The sequence below is a fragment of the Phocoena sinus genome, chromosome X (assembly GCF_008692025.1).
Source record: "Phocoena sinus isolate mPhoSin1 chromosome X, mPhoSin1.pri, whole genome shotgun sequence".
NCBI lineage: Eukaryota > Metazoa > Chordata > Mammalia > Artiodactyla > Phocoenidae > Phocoena > Phocoena sinus.
Genome location: NC_045784.1, coordinates 59,457,228 through 59,466,368, shown reverse-complemented (window position 1 = coordinate 59,466,368; position 9,141 = coordinate 59,457,228).

Here is a 9,141-nt window from a genome sequence, read left to right as displayed (position 1 = left end):
CCTCTCTGCAGTGCTGCCACGAACATAGCTCTCTCTTGGGACAGGGGAAAGACACAACCTGGTCAAGTCCTGAGACTGGTAAGGTTCAGGCCATCACTGAGAGGGGCTGCTGCCCACTTTGGCCTGTATCCAGAACCCCCCCCCCCACATCAGGGCTCTTTTAAGGATGTGGGGAGTGAATGGAGAAAGAAGGTGTTCAAGACGCTGGGAACGGGATACTTTCTCTCAGAGCATGCTCAGTCTCAAAGTCACCAGCCTGAAGGCCCCTGAGATCCCTGAGCACCCATCTCAAAGTCTAAGAGCATGAGCCTCCCCAGGTATGCCTTGAAGTTAACTCAGGAGCCATGACTTAGCTTCTATTGTTCTTTGCCAGGTAGCTCTGGCAGGGCAGACGTGGCCCAGAGCCCAGCTGGCCCACCTTTCACCCTCTGGGCTCTGCACACCTTTGGACATTAGGGCGTGGATGGAAGAGGAAGCAGGCTCTTGATCTGATGCGAAAGATGTAGGCTTCTCTGTGGACCTCAGGGAAACGTCCCATTGCTCTCAGAGAGAGTACTACTCTACCTACTGAGCCAGAAAATGAGTTCAAGGCCAAGCCTGACCACCCAGACAAGTTTGGAGGGTTTATGCCTCTTTGATTATGAGCTGGCAGAGTAAGGATACCAGTGGCATCCCACCTCCCAGCTTAAGAATTAGGTGGGGAGAGGGCTCCTAGAAATAGATCTAGCAACTTTCATCCTGGGCTCTAAGGCCATCCCTCAGCATGCTGGGAAACCGCTGCTCATTTTCACTTCTGGCTCCTTCCTTCAGGTATTCCTTATATAAATCCTTCCTGTATCCAAGACCCCTACCGCATCCCAGAGGCAGAGCTTGACCTATCTAGGGGCAAAGTTAGAAATCTGAAGTCATAATAATAAAGACCTCTAGATGCTTTATATGTATTATTTCATTAATCCTCATAAAAACCTTGTGAAAGAGGGATCATAGTTCTTTTTTACAGATGCATAAACCAAGGCTCAGAGAGGTGAGATTGCCAGAGTCTCACAGACAGGTCGTGGAGGACGATCTGGCTTTTAAGCCAGGATTCTTATGGAATATCACTCTGCCACCTTTTGTTATTTTAGATCCCTTCCTCTTCCTTACTCTTTATATCCTACTAAATGCCAAATTTATAGATCCTACTTTATAAATAGCTTCTATGTCTGCTCCCTCCCCTCTTCCTTTCTCTCCCTCCTCTCTTCCTTTCTCTTGTCTCCTATATTCTCTCTTGTAATTGAAATAAAATTTGCATACAGTGAAATGCACATATCTCAAATGTTATAACTCAGTGAGTTTTTATGAATGTGTACATTGTATCTTTACCACTTTAAATCAAAATATAAAACATTTTTATCACACTTGAAAGTTCTCTCATTTGCACTTTCAGTTAATCCTTGGCCCCCATAGGCAACCATGGATATATTTTCTGTTAGTATTCTAGAATTTCATATAATGGAATAACACAGTATACACTTTTTAGGATTCTACTTATTTTGATCATATAATGTTTTTATATTCTACACGTTGTGTGTATCAGATATTGATACTTTACGCCCCCCCCTCCTTTTTTTGGTAACAGCTTTATTGAGCTATAATTCACATACTATGCAGCTTACCCATGGAAGTGTTCACTGGTTTTTAGTATATTCACAGTCATGCAACCATCACCACATCGATATTAGGACATTTTCATTAATCCAAAAAGAAACTCCAAACCCCTTTGCCATCACCCTTCAGCTCCCCCCACCCCTGCCCCCAGCCCTAAGCAACCATTAATCTATTCTGTACCTCTATAGATTTGCCTATTATGAACATTTCATACAAATGGAATAATATGTTTTTATTGTGACCGACATCTTTCACTTAGTATAATGTTTTCAAGGCTCGTTCATGTTTAGCATGTATCAGTAAGTACTTCATTTCTTTTTATGGCCAAATAATATTTCATTGTATGGATATACAACATTTTGTTCATCCTTTCTTCAACTGATGGACATTGGGTTTGTTCCCACCCTTTGGCTAACATGAATAATGCTGCTATGAATATGCATGTACAAGTCTTTGTGTGGACATGTTTTCATTTTTCTTGTTTCATATGGTTACCCCATGTTTACATTTAGAGTAACTGCCAAACTGGGAATGTCTTAATTTTTCCTTCATTTTTGAAAAATAGTTTTGCCATATATGTTTCTTGGTTGATAATTTTTATTTCTTTCAGCACTTTGAATATGTCATCCCCACTGCCTTATAGTCTTCATTGTTGTTGATTAGAAGTTAGCTGCTAATCTTATTAGGGCCCCTAGCATGTGATGATATGTTTTCCTCTTGCTGCTTTCAAGATTTTCTCCTTGTCTTTGTCATTCAACATTTTGACTATGATGTATCTGGGTGTGGCTCTCTTTGTCTTTATTGTACTTGGAGTTTATCAAGCTTTTCAGTGTGTGAGTTAATGTTTTTCATCAAATTTGGGAATTTTTCAGTCATTACCTCTTTGAGGATTTTTCTGCGCTTTTCTCTCTGTCCTTTCCTTCTGGTACTCCCATTACCTGTATGTTGCTGTATTTAATGATGTCTCACACTTCTCTGAGGCTCTGTTAATTTTTTCTTCTTCCTTTTTTCTCTTTTTTTTTTTTGCGGTACACAGGCCTCTCACTGTTGTGGCCTCTCCTGTCGCGGAGCACAGGCTCCGGACGCGCAGGCTCAGCGGCCATGGCTCACAGGCCCAGCCGCTCCGCGGCATGTAGGATCTTCCCGGACCGGGGCACGAACCCATGTCCCCTGCATCGGCAGGCGGACTCTCAACCACTGCGCCACCAGGGAAGTCCTTTCTCTCTGTTTTTCAGATTGTATAATCTCTAATGATTTATCTTCAAGTTCACAGATTTTTTCTACCAGCTCTAATTACTCTTAAACCCCTCTAGTGAATTTTAAAGTTCCAGTTATTATATTTTTAGCTCCAGGATTTCCATTTGGTTCTCTTAAAAAATAATTCCTATCTCTTTATTGATATTTTCTATTTGATGAGGCATTGCCATCATAGCTTACTTTACTTTTTAAATCTTAGTTTCCTTTAGTTCTTTGAACATATCTATAATAGCTGTTTTAAAATCTGTCTACTAAGTCTGACATCTGTGCTTCTCTACAGGCAGTTCATATTGCCTACTTTATTTCCTGTTTATGGGTCACACTTTCCTGTTGTTTGCACATCTTGTAATTTTTTTGAAAACTGAATATTTTAGATAATATATTGTAGCAACCCTGGATACTGATTCCCCTGGTCCCTTGGGGGCTTGTTTTTATTGTTGTTTGCTTGTTTTCTTGGTTATGGTTTAGTGACTTGGCTGGACTATTTCAGTGATATCTGTTTCACCTACAGTATGCTGCCTATTCTGTCACTCCTCAGAGGCACAGCCTTAGGCAAGTGCATAGTCTCCTTGAATGCCTGGGCTGGTCTTCCTCTGGTATCCCACCCAGTTGTTAGCCTCAACTAATTGCTAGCTGATTTGTCTGTTGTTTGTAATGATGGCCTGGGGATATGAATCACTCCATGGTCTAATCTGATTAAAGTAGATTCCCTTTGTAGAAGCAGAGTGTTAACCAATGTTTGGGGCTGCTCAGATCCCACATAGGCTCTGTGTCTTTCTGTTAAACTTCTAGGTGGTATACCATTTTGCTTGTTGCTTTGCGTATTCTGGAGCTACTAACCTCCTTTTAATTGTTCACCATCAAGGTCTCCATTGTTTTGAACAACACTCTCAGGCATGAACTTCCCCACACTCTGTTCCAAATAATGTCAGTTCCTTTGAAGAGGGCTACAGAGCTCTCTGTTTAAAAATATTTTTTTTCTTTCAGTTTTAGTGAGATATAATTGACATGCAGCACTATGTAAGTTTAAGGTATACAACATAACGATTTGATTTACATGCATCATAAAATTATTACCACAATAAGTTTAGTGGCATTCATCACCTCATATAGATACAAAAATAAGAAATACAAAAAGGTGTTTTACTTGTGATTAGAACTGTTAGGATTAACAACTTTCAACTATAATATACAGCAGTGCTAATTATATTTATCATATTGTATACTACATCCCTAGTACCTATTTATCTTATAACTAGGAGTTTGTACCTTTGGACTGCCTTCATCCAATTTCCTGTCTCCCCACTCCCTGCCTCTGGTAACCACAAATCTGATCTCTTTTTCTATGGTTTGTTTGTTTGTTTTTGAAGTATAATTGACCTACAACATTGTTTGTTCCTGTTATGTAGCATAGTTATTTGATATTTCTGTACATTTCAAAATGATCACCATGATAAATCTAGTTACCATATATCATTATACAAAGATATTACATATTTATTGACTATATTCCCACAGTATATATTTCATACCTGTGACTCATTTATTTTGCATTGGAAGTCTGTACCTCTTAATCTCCCTCACTTTTTCTCTCCTCTTCTCACTGCCCTCCCCACTAGCAACCACCAGTTTGTTCTCTGAATCTATGACTCTGTCTCTGTTTTGTTATGTTTGTTCATTTGTTTTGTTTTTTAGTTTCCACATATAAGTGAAATCATGCAGTATTTGTCTTTGTCTGATTTATTTAACTTAGCATAATACCCTTTAGGTCCATCCATGTTGTTGAAAATGGCAAGATTTCATTTTTTTGTGACTGAGTAATATTCCATTGTGTGTACATCTACCTATCTATTTATCTATCTCACATCTTTATCCATTCATCTGTTGATGGGCACTTAGGTTGCTTCCCATATCTTGGCTATTATAAATAATGCTGTAATGAGCATAGGGGTGCGTATATCTTTTCTAATTAGTGGTTTCATTTTCTTCAGATAAATACCCAGGAATGGAATTACTGGATTGTATGGTAGTTATATTTTTAATTTTTTGAGGAACCTTCATACTATTTTCCATGGTGGCTGCACCAATTTACATTCCCACAAACAGTGTATGAAGGTTCCCTTTTCTCCACATCCTTGCCAACGTTTGTTATTTGTTGTCTTTTTGATGATAGCCATTCTGACAGGTATGACATGATATCTCATTGCGTTTTTTTTTTTTTGTTGTTGTTGTTGTTTTTGTTTTTTTTTGTGGTACGCGGGCCTCTCACTGCTGTGGCCTCTCCTGTTGCAGAGCACAGGCTCTGGACACACAGGCTCAGCGGCCTTGGCTCATGGGCCCAGCCGCTCCATGGCATGTGGGATCTTCCCGGACTGGGGCACAATCCTGTGTCCCCTGCATCGGCAGGCGGACTCTCAACCACTGAGCCACCAGGGAAGCCCCTCATTGTGGTTTTGATTTGCACTTCCCTGATGATTAGTGATGTTGAGCATCTTTTCATGTGCCTGTTGGCTAGCTATATGAATTCTTTGGGTTTTCTTCCTTTGCATTTTTTTAAAAAAATGTATAGTTTATTTTTTTAAAAATGTATTTATTTTATTTTTATGGCTGTGTTGGGTCTTAGTTGCGGCACATGGGATCTTCGTTGTGGCATGTGGGATCTTTCATTGTGGTGCGCGGGCAAGCTTCTCTCTAGTGGCATGCAGGCTTAGTTGCCCCGCGGCATGTGGGATCTTAGTTCCCCAACAAGGGATCAAACCCACGTCCTCTGCATTGGAAGGCGGATTCTTAACCACCGGACCACCAGGGAAGTCCCCCTATGAATTCTTTGGAAAAATGTCTATTCAGGTCTTCTGTCCATTTTTTAATCAGGTTGTTTGCTTCTTTGACGTTGAGTTGTTGTATGAGTTCTTTGTATATTTTGGATATTAACCCCTTATCAGATTTATCATTTGAAATGATTTTCTCCCATTCAGTAGGTGGCCTTTTCATTTCGTTGATAGTTTTCTTCACTGTGCAAAAGCTTTTTAGTTTGATATAGTCCCATTTGTTTATTTTTGCTTTTGTTTCCCTCCCCTGAGGAGACATATGCCCCAAAATATTACTAAGACCAATGTCAAAGAGCATACTGCCTATGTTTTCTTCTAAATGTTTTACGGTTTCAGGTCTTACAGTTAAGTCCTTAATCCATTTTGAGTTTATTTTTGTGCATAGTGTGAGAGAGTAGTCCAGTTTGATTCTTTTGCATTTAGCTGTCCAGTTTTCCCAACACCGTTTATTGAAGAGGCTGTCTTTTCCCCATTGTATATTCTTGACTGCTTTGTTGTAGATTAATTGCCCATGTAAGTGTCAGTTCTCTGTTCTTATGGTCTGTCTCTCTCTGGGCAGAAACTCTGTGCCCTTATACAGGAGTTGGGGGAGTGGGCAGTGGTCTGATTCTTCTGCTACTGTGGCACTACTACTCTCTGAGCAGGGCTCACAGCTGAGACAGTAGTCACTTTTGAACTTGCCCCTTTACCCTGTAAACAAGCTGGAACAAGGGCATTTGAGACCAAACTTTCTCAGCCTGTCATGCCTGGAGTCAAGCTTCTGCCTTATCAATGGAGATTGGGTTGGGGAAAGGAGACTGGTCCTCTTGGCAGTGTTTGCCCAAAGTAGAGCTTCTGAAATATGAATCTTGGAGGAATGAGAGATGCTGTTGGCTTGCCCCTCCAAAGATGAAACCATAGTGCCAGACTGGGAGCTAGACGAAGAGAGAGGCTTGTCTTCTTGGACACACATGACTGGTGTAGGAGCTGGGGTGTTGATAAGGAAGCGTGTCATGACTCAAAGGCCACAGACTCTGTCACACCTTTTTTCGAATAGATGTTTCTCCATTTGGTGTATACCTTTAGAACAGTTTCCAGAGACTTTAAATGGTTGTTTTAAAAATAATTTTCATCATTGAGATTGTTGTTTTTCTGGGGAGAGGGCTCGCAGCATTCCTCACACTGCAATTCTGGAAGTTGATATCCTTTATTCCTTTTTATTGCTGAATAATATTCCATAATATTATCATGTACCCTCTACCCAGTTTCCCCCAAGGGTGACAGCTTGCTAAACTATAGTACAACATCATAACCATGGTATTAACATTGTTATAACCCACCAGTTTTATTCAGCTTTCCTCAGTTTTGCTTGTATTCATGTGTGTGTGTGTCTGTCTGTCTCTCTGTCTGTATGTGTATGTGTTTAATTCTATGCCGTTTTATCACACATGTAGATTCATGTATCCACCTCCAAAGTTAAGACATGGAACAGTTCCTTTACCATGAGGATCTCTTACGTTTCCCTTTAATAAACATACCCACCACCCTTCTACCTCCATGCCTCTCCCTAATTCCTGGTGACCACTAATCTGTTTTTTAACTCAATAATTTCATCGTTTCAAAAGTGCTATATAGGGCTTCCCTGGTGGCACAGTGGTTGAGAGTCCACCTGCTGATGCAGGGGACACAGGTTCGTGCCCCGGTCCGGGAGGATCCCACATGCCGTGGAGCAGCTAGGCCCGTGAGCCATGGCTGCTGAGCCTGCACGTCCGGAGCCTGTGCTCCACAACGGGAGAGGCCACAACAGTGAGAGGCCCGCGTACCGCAAAAAAAAAAAAAAAAGTGCTATATAGATGGAATCCTACAGTAAGTAACCTTGCAGGGTTAACTTTCTTTTCACTCAACATAATTCCTGCAGATTTATCTAAGTAGTTGTTTTTATCAATAGTTTGTTTCTTTTTATTGTTCCACAATATGGGTGTACCACAGTCTGTTTACCCATTCACCTGACGAAGGATATCTAGATTGTCTCTAGTTTTTGGCTACTATGATATTATGAACATTTGTGTACAGGTTTTTGTGTAAACATAAGTTTTCATTTCTCTTGGATTAATGCCCAAGAGTGCAATTGTTGGGTCATGTGGTCATTGTATGCTTAATTTAAGAAAGAAACTACCAGTCTACTTTCAGGGTGGTTTTACTATTTTACATTTCCATCAGCAATATATGAGTGATCCAGTTTCTCTGCATCCTTGCTAGCATTTGGTGTTGTCACTATTTATTTATTCAGCCATTCTGATAGGTATTGTTGTAATAACTCACTATGGTTTTAATTACCATTTCTCTAATGATGTGCTTATTTGCCCTTGTATACAATCTTTAGTAAAATGTCTATTCATGTTTGTTGCACATGTTTTAATTGGATGGTTTGCTTTTTTAATTATCGAGTTTTGAAAGTTCTTTATACATTCTAGATGGGAATCCTTGTTGGATATGTGCTTTGCAAATAACATTCCCAGTCTTTGATTTTTAATCCTCTTAAAAGTCTTATGCAGAGCAATAATTTTTAATTTTAATGAAATTCAATTATCAACTTTTCCTTTTATAGACTGGGCTTTTGGTGTTTATTCATGATGTGCCTTGGTTTGGATTTTTTGTGTTTATACTTTGTGGTGTTCACTCAGCTCCTTGCATGGGTAAATTTATGTATTTTACCAATTTTTAGGAAGTCCCAAACATTACTTTTTTAAATACTCTTTCAGTTGCATTCTCATTCCTCTTCTCATTTTGGGACTGTGATGAAAAGACTGTTGGATTTTTGTTATTATTTCTCAGTACCTGAGATTCTCTTCATTTTGTTTTTAATCCTTTTTGTCTCTGTTGTTCAGATATGGTAAATTCTACTGACCAGTCCTCAAATTTACTGATTTTATCCTCTGTCATCTCCACTCTACTATTGAGCCTATGAGGCAAGTTTTAAAATTTCTGTATTATATTTTCCAGTTCCATAATTTCCAGTTTTTTGTAACTTCCATTTATTTTCTGGGATTTTTAATTTTTTTGTGGTACGTGGGCCTCTCACTGTTGTGGCCTCTCCCATTGTGGAGCACAGGCTCTGGACGCGCAGGCTCAGCGGCCATGGCTCACAGGCCCAGCCGCTCCGCGGCATGTGGGATCCTCCCAGGCCGGGGCACAAACCCACGTCCCCTGCATTGGCAGATAGACTCTCAACCACTGCGCCACCAGGGAAACCCGATTTTCTATTTTTTTACTTGTTTCCAGTGAATGTGTAACTGCTTGTTGAAGCATTTTTATGATGGCTGTTTTATGATCCTTGACAGTAGTTCCAACATCTGATTCATCTTGGTGTTGGTGTTATTCGATTGTTTTTTTCTCTTCACATTGTGATTTTTTCTGGCTCTGATTCTTT